Source organism: Brachycentrus maculatus, unplaced genomic scaffold (assembly GCF_059751285.1).
Source record: "Brachycentrus maculatus isolate JH-2025_06_01 unplaced genomic scaffold, ASM5975128v1 h1tg000090l, whole genome shotgun sequence".
NCBI lineage: Eukaryota > Metazoa > Arthropoda > Insecta > Trichoptera > Brachycentridae > Brachycentrus > Brachycentrus maculatus.
This window is the reverse complement of record NW_028280844.1, coordinates 2,502,003-2,522,717: the sequence shown is the minus strand read 5'-3', so window position 1 is coordinate 2,522,717 and position 20,715 is coordinate 2,502,003. Positions and strand designations below refer to the sequence as shown.

Genomic DNA, 20,715 nt, shown 5'->3' with positions numbered 1-20,715 from the left:
AACTATAAATAAATAGTGAACATAAAATCAGTAAAGTGATTTTTATGGTGAGGTACTCGTATTTTCGATTTAGTATCACCCATTTTGGTTTCATACAAAAATATGAATATCACCATATCTGCCTGACCATGTCCATACTAAACTCGCAAGCACGTAAACTCGCTAGCCTAGGGATGGGTGGAGGGTACTGCAAAAGGGAGGTTTGTATCAACACCCTCATAGGATTAACATTGCAAATGGGTTATTGTGATATACACGTAGGGTGTGAACAACATTACCTGCGTACGTACTGATGTGTACCCGTCCGCAGGCATAAATTCCCAACTTGTCGAATTAATAGTTTAAATCAATTGGAGTTATAAAGTCACGCTGACTGCGAGAGGTCGATCTATTGTTTTTGGTTTGTGTCAATGTAATGGCATCAAACTGTTTTCTAATATGCTAATTTTAATTATTAATTTAACATTATCTGCATTATTCAGTGCAAGCTACTGCATTTATGAACATGTCATTAGTATAACATTTTATGTAAATATTTTTAGAACATTTTGAGTGTGTCCAAATACTTGTTGTTAGTAAATTATCTGGTCAAATTATAAGCATAAATAATAAAAATGACAATGATATTTTCTGGCGTTGCTCGTGTGTGTGATTATAATCCAGGATTTGGACCACACATACTAATAAAAGAGTTTCCGCTAAATATAAAGCTTATTTTCATCTCACTAATAAATGTCTCCAGTGAAGTTCTAGTGATTCAAGAATAATGTTTCAAAAATTGGTTCATATAAATATAGAACTTCCAAGAATTTGATTAGTGTGGTTGTCAATAATGGGTAGAATTGGTGAATTTTACACTTGTGTAAAGTGATCACTTAAACCAGCCTATGACGGTCGTCAGCTCCGTAAATGCCCAGACTTCCATATTCTTCTTCATCTTTGAAGACATGTCAAAAAAAAATATGGAAATATTTTCGTAACATTTGTAACGTAACAAAAATTATAATTATTTTGGTGTTATAAATTTTATTCATAAATATGGTGTTATTTTTTTGGCATTATCTTCGAAATTTTTAAATTCGTTTAAACGTTTATTTGTACATTTTTCTATTACGGTTTTTTTATTGATACCTTAGAGAAGTATTGATCTTTCACATTCAAGTTCGTTCAAAGATCCATTTAAAATTAAAATAGCATCTTAATGGCGCAATGCATTTTTACAATTCTAAAACTAACTAACTAACTAACCATCACACCGCTTCCCCGCAGGGGTAGGCAGAGAAAATAGAGCGCCACACCACTCTGTCCTTGCAAACATTCTTCGCCTCTTCCACGTTCATGCATCTCCTCATACATACCCGCCGATTGTTACGACTCCTAACCTGACCACTTTCAAATATTTGGCATACCTGATCGTGCCATGTTTTCCTCGGTCTTCCTCTGCTTCTTTTTCCGCTAACATTCGCCTCATAAATTTGTTTTACCGTTCTTTCCTCACTCATTCGTTCTACATGTCCAAACCATCTCAACACACCTTTCTTAATTTTATCGATAATGCTTATCTCAGCTTTGCATTCCTTCCTTATTTCACTATTCTCACATCTATCATACATCGTTTTGTCACACATTCTTCTGAGAGATCGCATTTCGACTGCATTCAGTCTACTTTCATCCTTCTTTTGCCAACTCTCTGGATCATATTAAGGCTTGGATCTAAAACGACGCCTTTAGTTAATGGTTTAATAAATTAAAACACTTGTGTTACGCCATTTTTTGAGTTTATGAATTTAAACACGAGTGTCGAGAACTACAGATGTTCTAGAAACTAGTCATGTTAATATTCATAAACGAATATAAGTGATCTTGTACCAGTGTATTCTTTTTATATTGAAATCAGGACTTTATTCCACAAAATTAATTAACAATACTCATAACTTATAGTGGTGAGTTTGCCTCGAAAGCGCTTGTGATGCTCGAATTAAAAAAAATACAACTTAACGTAAATTATTTTGCTGATAAAATTAAAACTAACGTAATATCATCAGTATATACAAATCCTGTCAATTTCGACAGAAATATAATATTGAATAGTAAATTAATACTACAATATACTCAAATAACAAATATCTGTAGGAAAAGCAAAATTTAACTAAATGAAGAATGGATACAGGAGGTAAGGACCGACCTTATATTTTTTTTTGTATAGAAAGGAATATTAATTGAATTGAATATTAAATACCTAGTCTAAATATAAACAGGATTTGTGAATACGGATATATCTCAATGTTATATCAAGCATATATTAGCTTATGTTGATGAGTGTTTACAAGTTTTCTAAATATTTAATAAAATTAGGAAATCTTTCAAAATTATTTGATTTGCTCGTATTTTATAACTGTAATAAAAAAATCATATCATGGTTAGTTAAAAATAAAAATGTTAATGTTTTGAACTCTTTCCCAGCACTGTATTTTACAGTAGTAAATGTTCATTTTACGAGGCTCTACATGCTACGTTAATTTATTGGTGGCTTACCATCACAATTGTTAATTTAACGGACATTTACTTTCATACAAAAATTGGATCATTATGCAATTTTGATGAATATTTTGCATCCATTTTATGGGTCATGCTGAAACCGTTTCTACCGAGTCAATGGTTTACCCACTGTTCCATGCATTTTAGTTGTAATACAGAGTGATCCAAATTTTTATTAACTGTGCCCGAAAAACTGTAACAAAAAGCAAATATTTTTATTTTTCTAAAAAACATTTTTTAAATTAGTTTTTTGTTTTACTAAAGCATTTAATTGATTTTTATTTTTCTCTTCATAAAATATAATTTTATTCATAATTTTAGAAAATATGGCAATTTATCACATAAAAGAAAAATTTAAAAACACATTAATTGATAGACGCATTACTATAGATATTAGTGTTTTATTCGATTTATTTTAGTTTTATTACCATAAATATTTCATCTACAATTTTTTTCTTAAAAACGTACTTCTAATTCTGACCCACGCACCTAATGGTGCAAAGGGCATTGCATCAAATTTATTCAATGTTGATTTAATCGTTTTCTTAGCCAAAAGTGATAAGCACCATACTAGTCAGACAGATTTAATTAAATATATTACGCAGAAATCCTGTTTATCAAAAAAAAAATACTTGATTTTTTAGCAGTAAGCCAAAACTGTTAAACATAAAACTTATCTTTACAATTTCTATTTAAAAATATAAAAAAACAATCTTACTAATTTGTAACTAGATATTTTGCTGATTTTTAAAGTTTTCTTTCTACAATAATTTTTGTTTATTACATATTTATTACATTATTATAGCTTTATTAAAATTTATACAATTTTTATTCTTTCGATTTTTTTTCAGTTTTAAAACCGATAATGCGAAATTTATTGACTAGCTGTTTCAAAGCAGTGATCTATTACCTCCGAACCCGATGACCTATTTCCACATCGGTGCCTATTACGGATCCATATGACGGACTCAATTTTTCCTCGCGCCGTAAACTGTCGTTTGGCCCTGTAATAGTGGCTGATAGGTCGGTAATGGGAACCTCATAGGTCGTTAATAGGTAACGTATAGGTCTCTCCTTACTTTGCTTTCCTGGCGCGCATATTCGACCGCCTCACCTGTTCGCTAAAGCCGCGTTCCTATGGGCGTAATTAACTGGCTTTTAAATTTCGTTCCTATGCAGGAAGCGAGCGCTTGCATCATTTCAGCATCGTAATCCAATAATATCGGCAAAGGGGATCAGTTGAAGTCTGCCGTGACGTTTAATCAAACTTTATGACCGCGTGTTGTGTTTTTTTTTAACCCCTTAGGCTTGTGGGGATATTTTATACTTTAATCATCCCCTATACAAAATATTGCAAATAATTTTTTAAATATTATAAAGAAAATTAGCCCCTTTTTTAAAAAAAATACATAATAAGAAAAACATGAAAACTATAACCTATTGATAAAAATTATTTTTGCTGCACATTCGTCTCAGAGAAAGCGTTTTGACTGCATTCAGTCTATTCATATCCTTCTTTTGACAACTCCATACTTCACTTACATATATTAAGGTTGGAACCAAGACTCTGTTTTTTACTGCAAAGAGAACTTCGTAATAAAAAAATCATAATTCAATTTTATTTAATACTTTTCAATGTCTCTAGTCTGAGCATTGTATTATTGTTATTATCAAAATGATTATTCATACATATAAACTTAAATTTCAAATACATATTCATGATCGTTATCTGTACTATATGATAGAACTTGATAGTTGAGCTTTATTTTATTTTTTTTAAATACAATAGTTTCAAAAATATTTAATTCAAAATAGAAGTTCTCTTTTGAAAGCAAATTGAACAGATGTTCAGGAATAGTAAGAGATCAAACGCGAAGTATTTTCCTTTATCGCGTGAGATCTTGAAAATGGAGTAAAGAAAGCTCCCGTGAGAACAAAGGTGTAAAAAGTTCTAAGAGTATCGGTTATACATTACCTCTAGAACTTTGCCTTTTCAATGATTTTTGCAGAGAATGATTAAATTAGATGGTCTGAAATATAAATTTATGTACTTTCTTATTGTTCAGACTGTACGAGTGACTTTTTAAAAATAATTCAGTATAGTTATAAATACTGTCAAAAAAGGACAGTGAATTCGGAGTATATGTAATATATTGTACATGTATATATGTATGTATGTGTTTTTAAATAAAAGTTTGTACAAAATATCAAATTATTCACCGATTGCTCTGAAATTTTGATGTAACGTTGTATTTATTGTATATACGCACGCCCGTGTGCGCATGTATGTGTGTGCTATTTTCTTTCTTTTCAATTTAACCAGAATGCGCCCAAGTAACGCGTGTCCATGTACAGCTAGCATATGTTTAAAATTGTTTAAGCAAAACAGTTGAAGAAAAGTCACTTAAATATATAATATTGTGTAACTTGAAGTTTTCATAATTTAAGTTGCTATGAGATTGACATCGCTCAGAGAGTTACATCTCTTATCAAATATGACTCAAAAATATTAAATTTCTACTTTTTCATACGATGAATATTAAAAGTCGAATGCGGGAACAAAACCAAATGTTTTATCAAATAAAAATATGGAAACTAAAGCCTACTTCAAACAAAAATCACAATAAAATGCATTTTTTTTTAGATTATTATTTTGTGTTTTTGTTTTTCACGCTCATTTGTGGGTTAATCGAAGTTTATGGGTCATCGGAGAAAAGGGGGTTTGGGGTAACATATCGATGAGTTCTGTATATAATCGTGTTTAGTCGTTACTGTTTGCCGATATGCTCCTACGGATTCAGCCATTTTACTTGTTTTACGGTCTGAATACTTCCAACAGCCAACTGCACGCAAAAGCTCTCGTAACTTTATGCACTTAATTTATTTTCCAATTTGCCATTAATGTCGTAAGCTACTCGAAACATTATATATTTAATTTATATATATATATATATATATATATATATATATATATATATATATATATATATATATATATATATATATATATATATATATATATATATATATATATATATATATATATATATATATATATATATATATATATATATATATATATATATATATATATATATATATATATATTTCATTTTAAAACTGGCCATTTTATATGGCGATGTTTTCGCTATCAAAGTTGTTTTTACCAAATATCAATATAAATAAAATAATAATAGTTTTTATATTTTTTGATCTAATAAATATAATACTTAGTATTTATAACATAAATATAAAATATTGTATTAATAATAATGGAGGAAAACCAAGGACGACTTGGCACAATCAGGTTTGTCAAATACTTGAAAGCGGCCGGTCAGGAGTCGTTTTAATCGTTCGTTATATACCATTAAAATATATTTATATATTTGTTGGTATAAAGAGATGCATGAATGTGGAACAGGCTAAGAATGTACTCAAATACAAAGTTGTGTGGCGTTCGATTCTCTCTTCCTACTCCTGTGAAGTGGCGTGATGGTTAGTTAGTTAGTCATTTATCATATTTTTGTGTTTGTGTCACTTTTTTATCTTCTGAATGTATTTTTATATCATTGTCTTCAATTCAAAGATTTCTTTTTAACATAACTTCATGCTTTATTATTTTAAGTGCAAAAAGTGTGATAAATATTTCCCAAATCAACTTTCATATATCACATCTTTTTGCAAAAAAAATGATTTACCTATAATTATATTCAAATTGTAATCGACGCACTCTTATGGTAGTACTGCACGAAATTTGTACTACGTAAATAAATAAAAGGTAATAAACTATACATTCCTTTATTTCATATGTTATCATGAATCATATAAGACATATATTCAGTCACAATAGGTACATTCAATGAATCGAAAAATTGTATGTTTTGATATTAAACCCGTTTTTTTTACTTTGAATACTATTATTGAAGTCTAAATATTTATAACAACGTCTTTCTACGAATAAAATGGATATTTAATTTTTAAAAAAACTGTATTCAATGTATTTTTTTGTTGAAATATTACCATTTTTGCTTACGTTTTAATGCTGTAAATTTATTAATTAATTTCCAACAACTTGGGTCTGTTAATTATATATAATAAATTATTGGACCGGCAATGCCTCGGGGTGAAAGAAAATTTGTACACTTTTCGGTTTTCACCGTCGTCTTATAAAAGTTAAGCCGGGATTACACTGCGAATTACAAAGGTGAAGTGAGCCTTAATATTTCGCTTCTTTTGAAAAATGTCTCTTTGTTGGGACGTCTTTAAGTGAATGAGAATTCCTCCATTTCAGTTTCAAGCAACTCTCGTTGTGGAGATGATGAAATTTTCTATTTACCAGGGTTTATTCCCTCACAAATAGACATTTCAGGAAATGTCATCCCTGGGCAGCCATTTTACGTGGTTCTCATAAACGGTGCATTAAACCAACAAAAGGATTCAAGTATCCTCGAAATATTTTTGTGATACCTAATGAAATACTTTATACTAAAATTATACTAAAATATACTGATTATTTTTGATGTTTTGAGTATTCATTTGATATTTCTCTTTATATTTGTATTTATAACACTGTTTTTAATATTGGTATATTATTATTTTTTTATAACGCCTAATTATTTAAAAACAAGAAAAATAAGACGCTGTTTGGTCAAACCCCATTTCGTTATAATAAAGTTTTGATAAGAAACTATAATAATGTTAAATTTTAAATCGTAATAATAAATAATATTAATGATCCAAACAATCGAACTACTCACAAAAAAGATGAAGACATCATTTTCTGGGATATTGTTTGTTTTGTCTATTTCTTTCATGGTGTATGAATATGCCTATGAATGCGTTTAAATAAATGCCTTTTGTGATTTCAAATTAAATAAGTGAAAAGTATTTTTTATTACTATGTTACACCATTAAGATACTAGTATGTGTATCATTATTGTTATATTAATTGTCTAATTGACATAAAAAAAATATTATAGAAGTTATTGCAAGATTTAAATCTTCAATAGGGAAAACTCACATACAATAAGAATCATTTCAATACATGTGCCGTATGAAAAGCAAAATATCACATTTATACAATTCCTCGATTCAAAAGGTTTGTATCAACCGGAAGATCAAGCAGCGTCTTTCATACATTTACCGTAAAAATGACCATTTTATATTATTTTAGAAGTCTCCCAGCGTGTGACAAATCTCAATGGGGTAAGCTACTTACAGGAGGGATGAGGGTGAATATAAAATCGACGGCCTACTCCAAAAATAGAGCCAGGGTTGGCATTGCGTATATGTCAATACTATGAATTAGTTTTTTATTAACACATAAACCTACAATCTTTATTTCTTCTATTTTTAGAAAAAAAAACTTAACAGATACATTAATGTAAATAAAATTAGATTAAAATTTGGTTAACTAAGATAAAAAAAAATACATAATTATCCGTATATTTTCATATAAATATTGGTAAATCAGTTTTTGATTAATAATGTTTTTTTTTTCATATTTAAAAAGCAATATCAACTGTTCGGTATGATAATAAAAATGTTCTTTATCATTCATTGTTTACTTTGTGTGAATTACTCAAAACTACATCATGACGCCTAGTTTAGAATAACATACATAAAAGGATGTTTTTGTTGTAATTTTCTAAAATAATGTATCATCGTTTAGATGCAGAGTTAAATTGATCATTAAATAAATGAAGTTAAGGTGATCAGCCAAGTGTTTTAGGGTAATACCAAATAAATAAAATAGTTTTTTAAAATAAATTAACAGGTTATTACAAACAAAAAACTTTTTTCTCATCCCTGTTCAAATCCGCAAAAGAGTTCTAAAACTTAAAGGCCTATTCCGAAAAAGTAGATCGTGCTCCACCTGCCATATTCATCCTCTCTCCGTGTATGTTTGTAGATACCCGATTGTTCGCATAGGCTACAGATCCATATGTAGATTCTAGTGTTCTAGATATTCGCTTATCTTTAGTCTATGTAAAATGTAGGCCACATACCCAATCCAAGTAGGGAATCCCTAACCATGCCAAATTCACGCGCGGATCGTGAAATTAATGGATTTTTCAAATATGACATATACAAATTTATATAATTTATGTAGAAAAAATATTTTATTGCGTGAAATATTATTGATTTTTCGAAACTTTTAATGGTTTTTTTACATCAATTTTAAATTACGTTTTTCCTCGATTTTGCAATGAATTTCCAGCTTCCTACGCAGAAATTAAACATAACGTAGTCATACAGGAGAAAGTGACAAAGTGCATTGTTTTACAAAAACGTGATCATTGACTATTTGATATCTTACTAGCTTAATATAGCCCCGAAAAAAATCCCAAAGGATTTCAAACTTGGTAGTATAATATATACTGACTAGTTAAAAATGACTAACTGCATTGGTGTTTATTTTCTTGCCAAGCAATAGTGACTTAAATGGCCCTCCAGAACATTTTACGTTTTGGTAGTTGGTCACTCTCTCCTGTACGACTACGATAAATAATTTACAGTTTTAAAAACATCTCTGTAGTTTAAAAGTAAGCATGTTTGGCATCATATTGGAGATCTCAGGATCGATTCTCGATGGGTCAAAATAAATATTAATGTTTTTTACTCGTATATTTATCTCAAGTCATACGCCCTGCAAATGTTGAGTTGTCAAAATGTAAACTTTTATTTATTTTGTCCCAGTACTTCCAGGGGTAGTCAAACGCACTGACAACAATTGTACGAATCATAATGACTTTAGATTGAGGTTTAAAATATTACTTCCCAAATGTGTAACTTACACAGTATTAATTAAAAGTTTTACTTAGAATATACCAATTTGTCTCAAAATCTAGTGACGCGTGTTTCGATGCATTCCGCATCATTTTAAAACGCCGTTTTAAACACCAAAATGATACAGAACGCTTTGAAACACGTATCATAATAGATTTTAAGAAACAATGGTATTTAGTAAGTAAAACTTTGAATAAAAATGGAACGATTTTACCTTAAAGTGACTGCGAAATCAATTAATGGAATTTATGAAAAGTATTTGATGTAAAAGGTCTACGTCTTCGCAGTAGTTTACGCTGTAAAAGTTGGTAGATATTCATCCCTTACATATTCCGATAACACGAACCACCTTTTGCATCTTTCGGTTCACCTCTCATTGTGTATGTACCGCACACAAAATTTCGTGCTCGCATATGTCGGGAAATTCTCCACCTTATCTTTTTTCGTTATTTTCGTGAAAAACTTTCACCGTTGCGAGGCTTTGTTTACGGTGCCTTGTTTTGTTCGCAGAAAGGGTTCCAAGAGTTTTCCAGTACCTTCTTTTGAGAAATTGGTTCACTTGGCTTGTTTGGTGGAATACATACGCCGTTTCAATATGATAGGGTGATTTTTTACAATGGAACTCTCACGCACCTCCCTCGTCGAACCATGCGGTCTGGCGTATTCATATTATTTGCGAATTTATTTTTTACTCTTTTATCGTATTTATTTTCAACGTCTTGGCATCTGCCATGAGCCTTTAGAAGCTAACAGTTGAAAATAAATATGTAATAAACAGTAAATTTGCAAATCGCGAAACAGTATTTTTTTCTACTCTTAAATGAAAGTAAGCTGTTTTCTGTTCTTAACACTTTGTTTAACTTTTATTATTTCGTATAATTCAGAGACTCGATCTAACCTTAACCCCCGCCTTTAGTTATTACCTCATCTACCTCTACCAATTCCCCAATCTTTTTTTTTCTCGTTAGTTTTTGTAATCACCCGTCGATGAAAACATATGCAGATTTAGAAACTAGACGTGAAAAATAAAATACATCTGAAAAAGTGATATAGTACAAGTGTTTAATTTATAATTCCGAAACTCTTAAAGTTTTACGCTTTCATCAATAACTTAAAACCCTCTGTCAAAAAAAAGGTTTTCAAAAGTTACCCTTGTTAATTTAAGATTTGTTTTAAGGGTTTTTCAATTTTTGAATATCCTAAATTAAGGGCCATATATTTAAAGAAGCTGCTTCTAAGGATATTTACCCGATCGGAAGATTTCAAAGAGACCGAATAATACTACCTGATAAAATTATTTGTTTCCGGAAACAGCCTTTGCTTTTTGTAATGGAAATTGAATTGAATTTTAGAGTAAATCCGTTACGTAATACGGATTATAAAAGCATTTGTGTGGGAATAGATCTGACCCAATTTATCTCTATAAAACAGTACAAAAAAACGTATAGTCATTTATTTTGTAGTTCAAATACAACTGAATATATTTTGCTTTCAAATAGTATTGTAAAAATAAGAATTTCTAGTAACGCTTAATACATACATATTTATTTTGTATATTAAAAGCATTTATAACTTTTTAAAAAATGTACTCAACATTATTTTTTTTTAATGCGTAAGATTTCATTTATTGTAACTGCAGACAGCTGGTAGAATTCCATATTGAATTGTTGGGTTATATATTTAAAATTAAACAATGTTTATTTGGTTGAATTCTACATTATTTATGTTTATCTTGGGACATTATCAAACACTTAACAAACACTCCCTCTTGAGTATTTGATAATGTCCTAAGAAGACGAAACGCATCACGTATTAAAATATACATAAATAAATGTAGAATTCAACCGGCATTAACTTTGTGGTATTGTTTCGGCATTAACTTTGTGGTAAGACATGTAACAATGATTAAAGAAAACACTTGTTTTATACCACTTGTACTCAAGTGTTTTCTTTAATCATTGAAACAATTACATACTTACCAAAACTCCAACCTGTAATCGAAGAAACGACAATTAAAGTTACAACTGTAAAGATTTACCCAACCCTCAGTTTTGGGTTTAAATTTAAATCTTTATCCGTTTCTTCTACACGGGTTTTTTTTCTATGTAACCAGTGGGGGTTCCCCGATCCCAGGGAGGCATCAAAGATGCAAGGTAAACCTAAAGTTTGGATAATGGGTTAAAAGTCTATGCTGACAGCATGTCACAGTTTTTCTCGTTTCTCTTTTTATTCTCAAAAGAGAGGGAAACTCTGTTTGTGTCAAATCTATAAAATGGGAAAGTAGAATGAGGTTATGTCATCGTCAAAGATTTTGCATTTTTCATGCCTTTCGTTCCCAGCAATATGAACATGGGTACGTATTCAAATGAATAGTTTTTTTTTTCTATAAAAGGAAATATTTTGGCTTTCGTTTTCGACAACGAATATTTATGATTAACGAAGGTAAAGCTTTGCATTTAATTTTCCATTCAATATTAAAAATTTTATGCACATTGCGTCAATTATGGGACATCCTCTTGCTCTTGAATGTTAGTGTAATCATCTTTGTATGTATGGGGCATCTGATCTAGATATAATTGACATTTTTGTAATTAATCATTTTAATTATTACTATAAATTATATTATGATACTTTTAAATACTCTGTTTTCGATATTTTGTTTTCATAAATCTACGAGTACAGGCGCTTATAACTACTGCCGCGTATTTATAATTTGGAAATAATGTAGAATATAATGCGAAACGATATTTACTATTTACTAAATACTTTTACTTATTTCTAGATGCCGGCTCTAACTCGCATGTGGAATAGGTACATCGGTATTTAATATATTCACAGTTCCCAAAAATCACGCATTTTTACTATTATGAACAGACTTGGCACGATCAGATCAATCATAACCTAAAAGCTGGCGGTGTCAAAAGTCTGCGTAATCGGAGGGCATGAATGACTAGATGTATGGATGTGAATGAGGCGAGGAGTATATGTCAGGACAGAAGAGTGTGGCGTTCCATTCCCTATGCCTACCCCTGCGGGGAAACGATGTGATGGTAGTAGTAGTAGTAGTAGTGAACAGAATAGTAAACATTACACAGTGTTTAAAATGATCACTCAAGTCAGCCAATGCACGTCGTATTAAAGATTATGTAATTTAAATGCAACATTTCATTTCAGCCAGCAAAATAATTAGATTAATCCTTTCATTTCTTTAATCTTATTTACCAAGCATTTAAAGCCAAGCTTAAAAGATCATAAGCTGCGTTTGACAGTTTAACTGACTGGTTTTGTTCCCTGTTAGATTTATCCAACTGGACCACTAGAACTAGCATCTGCGAGCTAGAGAACCATTTCAGGTACCGGCTGCTTAACTTAGCGACCCTCCGCAAAATGTGTTAGATATTTTGCATACCGTAATAAGATGGAATGGAAATGCTCGGGACTTTTACGTATTTTTGCGCTATTTGCTTCGGCCGTTGAAGCGCTGCAGTATGGATTTAGTTTCAGCGCGGCCTGAAATATTCATGCACACAGCCAAAGCTCGATCCAAGCATGAGAAGTTTGCCCCAATTTTGCTCAGTCGAGGGAGCGTGAAAATGTATGTTTGAGTATGATAAAGTTATATCAAATTAGCTAACGTTGGGACTCTAATACAAAAATCTAATTTGAGCATTCCATATTATTTCAACGAGCTGATTTGACAAAGCATACAAAAGTATTAAATTATAATTAAACACATTTAACTGTATATTTTTTTAACTGCAAATATTTATTAATTTTTCATGTAAGTGATGATTTCTTAGTAAATCTCGTACGTCATTTATGTAAATCAAATATTTTATCATACGCACAAATACAACAATATGCTAATATGCCCTCAGTGAGTTTTTTCGTGTCGAGGGCATATTATAACAAATAAAATAAAACTATTTTGTTTTTTTTCATTGCAACACATTTCTAACATAAATTTAACAATTATTTTATTTTATTGATTTGAAATTCACCCAATGAAATGCATACAACTTTATCGTATTTTAGGAAAAATTAAACTAACTTTTTATTTAGCATAAACAACATTCATTCTTTATTTATTTTCTACTTATTATTATTTTTTGCTTTATTTACTACATCATTTTTCATTTACTAAGAAACGTTAAATAACAAAATATTTTTGGTTGTGGATTAAATGCAATAACGTACATATAATTAATAAACGTTTTTATATTAGGTTTTTTAGAAAATTCAAATTGCTTAAATCTATCGATTATTAGTTTTATTTATATTTTGATCCCTGAGATGCGAATATCAGTGTCTTTTTAACGTTGAAATGTACGAATACAGTGGACCAAATGCATTTTCCATTTTAGAAGGTACCGGAAACGTGTATAAATATTTCTCTTTCCGGGAAATCGTATCACGGGAACCCCGGAAGCAGATCGTGGGAAAGATATTGAATAATAAATACAATTTTAAACCGGATGACACAAGGATTCAATTGTTCGTCCATTAGGGATCACGGCATGTAGGAATTTTATTTTTTATTAGTTGATTAAATAAATATTTGTTTATCCTATATTTAAAAACGTTAAAATAATTACGGGTAAGATTTTAAGCATCGTTTTAGGTAATGTAAAATTTTTCTACATCACATGATGTTTTAATTTAACTGCGTCCTTAACAATTTGTTTTTTATTCTGACCAAGATTTCTGACCCTTAAACATTTGTGAAACTAGTTTTCTCACACTCGTTTCGCGTAAGTTACAGAAAATAAGTTGTAAAAAAATGAAGCTTGTTAATATTGTTTAATCTATAATGACAGTATCTTGGTCAAGTGCATATGTGGGGAGGGAGGCACTTGATTTGGTATTGACTTTGTAGAATAATATGATGATAAAAATAAAACACTAGTATAAGACAACTTAAAAAAATTATAATTAAATTGTAACTTTGTTTTAAAATCACTATATATTTATAATGATTTTAAAACAAAGTAACATTTTAATTATAAAATGGAAAATCACAATATTAGTGCTTCAAATATAAATTATATAAAAAAAATATGTTAACACGACTGGTATTGAGAACATCTCTAGTTCTCCAAACTCGTCGTGGTTTTAAGCAAAAAATGTTTTTAGAGACATTTTTGTTGGGAATCTTTGTATTATATTACTAATAAATAATAAAGAAAATCATTAGTACACTTCTTCATATTTGATTTTATGCGTTGAATATTTAATTTATTACATTAAGTTCGTTTTTAGTACTAGGCGTAAGGTGTAGTAAATAAAAAAAATGTAAATCTCTCGTCAAACGATGTTTTTTTAAATGGTATTCTGTGCAACAAATTCACCAACTATTGATATTATTATTAATTAGCACTGTTATCTTATTTGTGGCATTTTTTTCCTTGTTTTTTATTTGTATAGTAATAGTCTCTATCAAGAAATAACGTCTACAAATATTTTGCTAATTTAAAATAAATTTATACACATGATATTATACACTAACATAAATATCAAAATATGATTGGATTCTTTTTGTAAGTCATTATTTTGTGTACATCAATATTTCAAAAACATGTTCACGATATTCAAAGCATAACGATTGCCATATATTTTTTCAATAAACTTCAAAGGATATATGAAAATCATGTTATTCACATATAACATATTTGTATCATAAGGTGCACAAATCCCTACCGTTAACCCTAGGGCACCAAACCTGAAGATCAATATCAATCATTATCCCATCTCGCGAACTGATTGATCCTGATATATAATTTCACAAGCTAGTTGGCATCTCGGTAACGCATATTGAGAACACGGCGAGGAGCGACCTTTCTTCAAATTGGTGTCAGATTCAAAAATTACGGCTTGATATCATGTTGCATCGAATATTGCAAAAAATATCATTTACATAAAAAATGCTCAGGTAAATTTCTGATTTTTTTTCTCCGTTTCACCTTTAATATTTCTGACAGAAACTTTTTTTCGTTGGGTGACTGCATAATGTATATATATATATATATATATATATATATATATATATATATATATATATATATATATATATATATATATATATATATATATATATATATATATATATATATATATATATATATATATATATATATATATATATATATATATATATATATATATATATATATATATATATATATACACATATGTTTTTATTTTATTATTAATTATTTTAAAACTAAGAATTGGTATCATTTTCATAATAATAAAAGTGCCGAGCTGAACATATGGACGTCACATATCTGAGGTTATTTGATCCGGATAAAATCTTTTCCACTTATGACACGGGAGATATCCTTCGCATCTGTGGATTGCTTTTCCGTTCCCTGATCTGACGTCACTCTGACGTCAGCCAGGAAGTTGAGATATTTCGCTGGGAAAATATATCAAAATATCCCAGTGAGAGACGAGCTCTTGTCAGTGTTATCACGTTTTGTTAGTTTATCTTTTTAGAAGATTAACTCTTTTCTCATATTTATTTTACGTTTTTTCTTTGTGTTTTCTTTTCACTTACAGCGAAAAGAAAGAAACTCGGATAGCATTTTTAGCAGATTTTTGATATTTTGGGTCGAGGTGGCTTTTTTAAACCCAATATTTTCTCGGGATTTATTTTAATACGCGATTTTATTTACAAATAGCAGAATCATCCTTTAACACAAATAATGTAGAAAATATTGAATAATGTAAAAAAATCATGTTAATTTTTAAGCCACAATAACAGCCGTAATCTACAATATTATGACACTAAAAAATAGTACTTACATCAATAAACATTATAATTAAACTTTTACTCTGCTATTATTTATAATAATTCTTTGTGACACTTTTTCCGATTCGTTCCGAGTCATAATTAGACAATGAATGTGACGCTTAGTCTATTATAGATTTTAAGAAGGTTCCTTGGTACGACCTAGGAGAAGAGCGCAGAAGATGTTTATAATTTCATATCAGCTAAAACATGAACAATAGCCTTTAGTTTGAAAAAACATTGGGTATAATTTGACAATACATATAACAATGACTTTGATAAATAATAATTTAATTCAGCGGTAGAACGTTCAACAAAATTTGATAATGAATAACAAGCTTACGTTCATAAATATTTTTATGTAATTAATTAGTAATTTCTTTATTACAAAATAATATCCAGATCACGAACAGTTTTTAACCTTTCACACGCGATGAACTTTGCATGCAAGCAGTTCTCGCAACCATTTTTAGTGCCCATGTGTGAATTTATACCCTCGCTTTATGGAGAGATGCAAAGATTGGATATTGTAGCAGCACGTATATGAAAGTCGTTATCTCTTATAATTTCCTCGCTGGGAAGGGGTTATGCCAGATAATATCGTTATAAAAATGTGCCATTCGTGATTATGCCTTTTGGCGCGCAATGTGTTTTTTAAAAAATCGTATAAATCAAACTATTTTTATACGCTGCATTGTAAAATGAATAACGAGAACCTAAATCAGAAATCATATCACAAAAGTATCAAATTTTTGTGTTTCATACAGAGTTATTATTAAACTTTGAAGAGTAATTTTTTCACGATTTTTTTTTTCATTTATGAAGTAAAATGTCGTTTGCGACTAAAAACGACTCTTAATTTCACTATACAATTTAAATCAGTATTTAGTCAAGGTATGCCATTAACCCTGTCAGTGCCTAAATTTAAATACATATTCCCATCACAAAAGGCTTAGTTGAGATACCAATAAAAATCTTCAAATTATGTTTAGATACGAATATAAATCTTGATATTGTGTTTTAAATTGTCTTTTAAATCTGTGTAACAGTCAACTCTGTAAAGTCATCTCTCATAAAATCAGAAACGGCCTTTGCACCATAATTCATTAAGGCATGAATTTGCATAAAATTGATTACGGTTTTTGTGTTTTCCACCCCGTTTGGGACTACGGGTTCTTTATACGTGATGTTATGCCTCGTGACGCATATTGTGCGACCGAAATATGCGACCCTTGACAGTAAAATCGACCCTGGTTTAGAGAAATGAAGGATCATCCCGATGTAACATACTAGTACAGTAAAATAAAAGGTTTGTTTTATATGTGTCTGATTTTATTTTCTACGACGGCTGTCTCGTTTTTGTTTTAAAAATGCTAAATATGTCACTCATTACTATGTGGTAAACGTATCTTAGAAAGTCTGTGAAATAATCACTATCTTACTTTGACCTTTCGATCACTGTTGGAAGGATTTTCATTTAGAATCTGAAAAACGTATAAGACTCATTTACGTGGACATACTTGCATATAGTCTAAAGACAGCATCGAAAAATGCATAATTTACACCTCAATAACCTTTCAGGCAATATTATATGATATATGAAATTGATTATACCTTACTGCAAATCTTTTTTTATGAATACATATATTTTTAATTTTTATTAATGATTTTTATCATTGGTACATTTTTTTTAAACAACAACAAAAAAATGATAATCTTTTTTTTTTCAAATTTTTTGAACATTTTCTTATGTATGGTATTCCAGGATAACATGATGAAAAAAATATATAAGATGGAATAGTATTTGATCAAATCTATTTCACCTTTAACTACAATATTTCCTTTTTTACGAATTTCATTTAACTTCAATGTAATTTACTTAGTTATTGACGAAACGTATAAATAATTTCAAAAAAGTGATAACTCAAATACCTACAGCACAAAATAATATTTTATTTTTCTTCTTTACAGGTAAAGTCTCCCCTTTGTATCGGTGAAATCGGCACAGAAATACACGTAAGCATTTTGTCATTCTGTCTCTTAAACCTTAATGAATTGTTTCTTACTTATTCCATATATCATTTTCTATCCTTTTATCTGTGACAGTCGTCTGAGAGAGAAATTATTTTACACGCTTAATTTAACAAAGACACGCATGATTTCGACTCGGTCAACAGAGCATTAATGACTGACAAAGATCTTAGAGAAACCAATTCAATACAATAAATACGACAACTTATTTTCTTGTCTTGCTAATATTAAGGCCAAATAGGTTTGCTTTAGTAATTTATATATCATGACGAGTTTATGATGAATTTTATTCTTACCTAAAATATACTTTGAAATGAATTTTGTTATTCATTGAAAATTGAGTGAAAAAATAGTATTTGGAAATAAAATAATTATATTTTTTTTTTTTTCCTTTTTTATGTCTTCGTTTATTGTCTTCTAAATGATTTTTTTTTAAATGTGTGTCTTTTACATATATCGACTAATCAAAGAGTAAAAACATGCAGTATTAACAAACAATGAATTTTTTATCTGAGTTCATCAAATAAATAAATAAATACACTGTTAATAATCAGATATTCATGTACATTCAAAAATAAATTGTAGTGATAGAGAAAAACGGTATTGTATTTCAAATCACTTAAGAAATGCACTTATCTTTACTCTCCTTTTGTTTTTTTTTACATGTAGTTATTATTCACAAATCTTCAAAATAAAAGACTTTATTTGGCATTATTTTTTTATTTTTGAATATGTTTATTTAAGGCATCTTAGCTGAAGTGAAAGCATTTATTGTTTTAAATAAAGAAATATAAAAATCAAAGCATTCTTAGGGTTATAACCTTGCATTACACAAGAGTATAAAGTGATCACTTAAACTAAGTCAAGTCAATACCAAGTCGTAAGCCCTGGAATTCTCAGACCATCATCTTTCGATTAAAAAATAATTAAAGCTTCATCTCAGTTAAGACCCTCATAAGATATATCTTTATATATCAATCATCCGTAGGATAAAAAATATAATGTTTTAAATACATAATAATTTTAAAAATCTTATTACAATATGCATTATACTCACACTACTTATTCGAATCTCATTTGAACAATTATTACTATTAATTTATTAAGGTAAGTATACTAGTAAACTTTTATATTGTCAGTTAGTACAAAGAACAAAAACGTTACATTTACCTTTCAGTATAAACGTGTATTGTGTTGAACTCTGAATCCTGGCATTAAGTTTTGCGTCGCGGTGGCAGTCAGCTGATCCGACGCCTATCCGCCAGGTAATTTACGGCGCCGTTTATTCTACAGTGACATGTTGATGTATGGGCCAGCGCTGGCACTGAAATGTCTGTCACTGGATTTTCAGAATTGACGTAAGTGCACTGAAAATGCGTTTTTAATAGCTTGATGAACGATGCCGTTTGCAACTGTTGTTATTTGACAATTTATCAATGTTTAAAAGGACGTTTAAAAAATAACCAGTAAAATGAGATTTTTATCAATATTTGTAAACAAATACTGGATTTAACATCCAAAGAAATGTTTTCTAGTTATCAAAAATGTGTCTCAATAGAGGCAATTATTAATTTAATCAGTTTATTACATGTCTATCTCTGAAGATGACAAGATTTTTGTCAGAACTGGTTGGAGAAAAGTACCATAAATAAGTCCGGTTAAGAATAAAGTTATATTTTTATTTCAAATAGTGCAAACTTTAATTCGTCCAAATTCAAATTCAAATTCAAATAAATTTCTTTTTATTTTTCTTTTAAAAAATATCTATGAAACATTTTAGAAAGAATCTCATACATATCCAATTATATATTAATACATTTTTAATATATATTTCATAAATCCTCAACTGATGACTGAAATCTCAGCCAACAAACGTAAAGGGTCTTACAATAGTTCATTTATACAACTTTTAAAATAAATGCAATACGGATATTTAATAATTAGCAGAATGGTGAAGTTAAGGCACGTGTATTGTGTGATTATCCTTACCAACTGGCAGGTTCTAAGCCTTAAAGTGCTCAGACTTCCATCAACCCTTCTTATAATAGCAATAGATGCTTCGCCTCAGTTAAGAGACCTTCAAAAATAAAATAAAAATTACGTTTTTATGTTAGAAATAATCCTTTTTGTGCGTCAGACTTTATTATATAACTTTATAATTAATATGTAAACATTGAATTGCAATTAAAATTCATTTAAACTATGTGGCGTCTTCATTATGCGATGTAACAAAGGGTTTTGAAACAATACACTATAAGGAAGCATTTTCTAGCCAAGATATAAAGGCGTGAGGCTATATTGAGCGCGGTACAAAAGTAGTTAACACGAATCATCGTTACTTTAGGGATACCATTATAACCTAAAATACAGTGTGGTTAAAATTTCGTTGTTAGTTATATTTTTAGTAACCCTTTTTTACAACGATATGACCCAATTTACTCATAAAATTATTCAGTATCTTGAAGATGCATTCATTAAAAAATATGTATTATTATATTTTAGTTAGATACGTTATAAATGATGCCTTTATATTAATTACTTGTATATTTTAGAGTTAGCCAGAAAGA

The 20,715-nt window shown here is 29.5% G+C and overlaps 1 protein-coding gene across 8 annotated transcripts in view; it reads left to right on the top strand.

Annotated features, from left to right (window-relative positions):
- The window catches only part of Ten-m (teneurin transmembrane protein Ten-m), a 514,493-nt gene that overhangs the window by 227,417 nt on the left and 266,361 nt on the right, over positions 1–20,715 (top strand). For 2 of the 8 annotated variants that reach the window (XM_088258106.1, XM_088258105.1), the window contains exon 2: positions 18,089–18,133. The exons of the other annotated variants lie outside the window; for them this stretch is intronic. The gene's annotated coding sequence lies outside the window, so the exon portion shown is untranslated. The remainder of the gene's footprint in view (positions 1–18,088; positions 18,134–20,715) is intronic. 8 annotated transcript variants of the gene reach the window in all.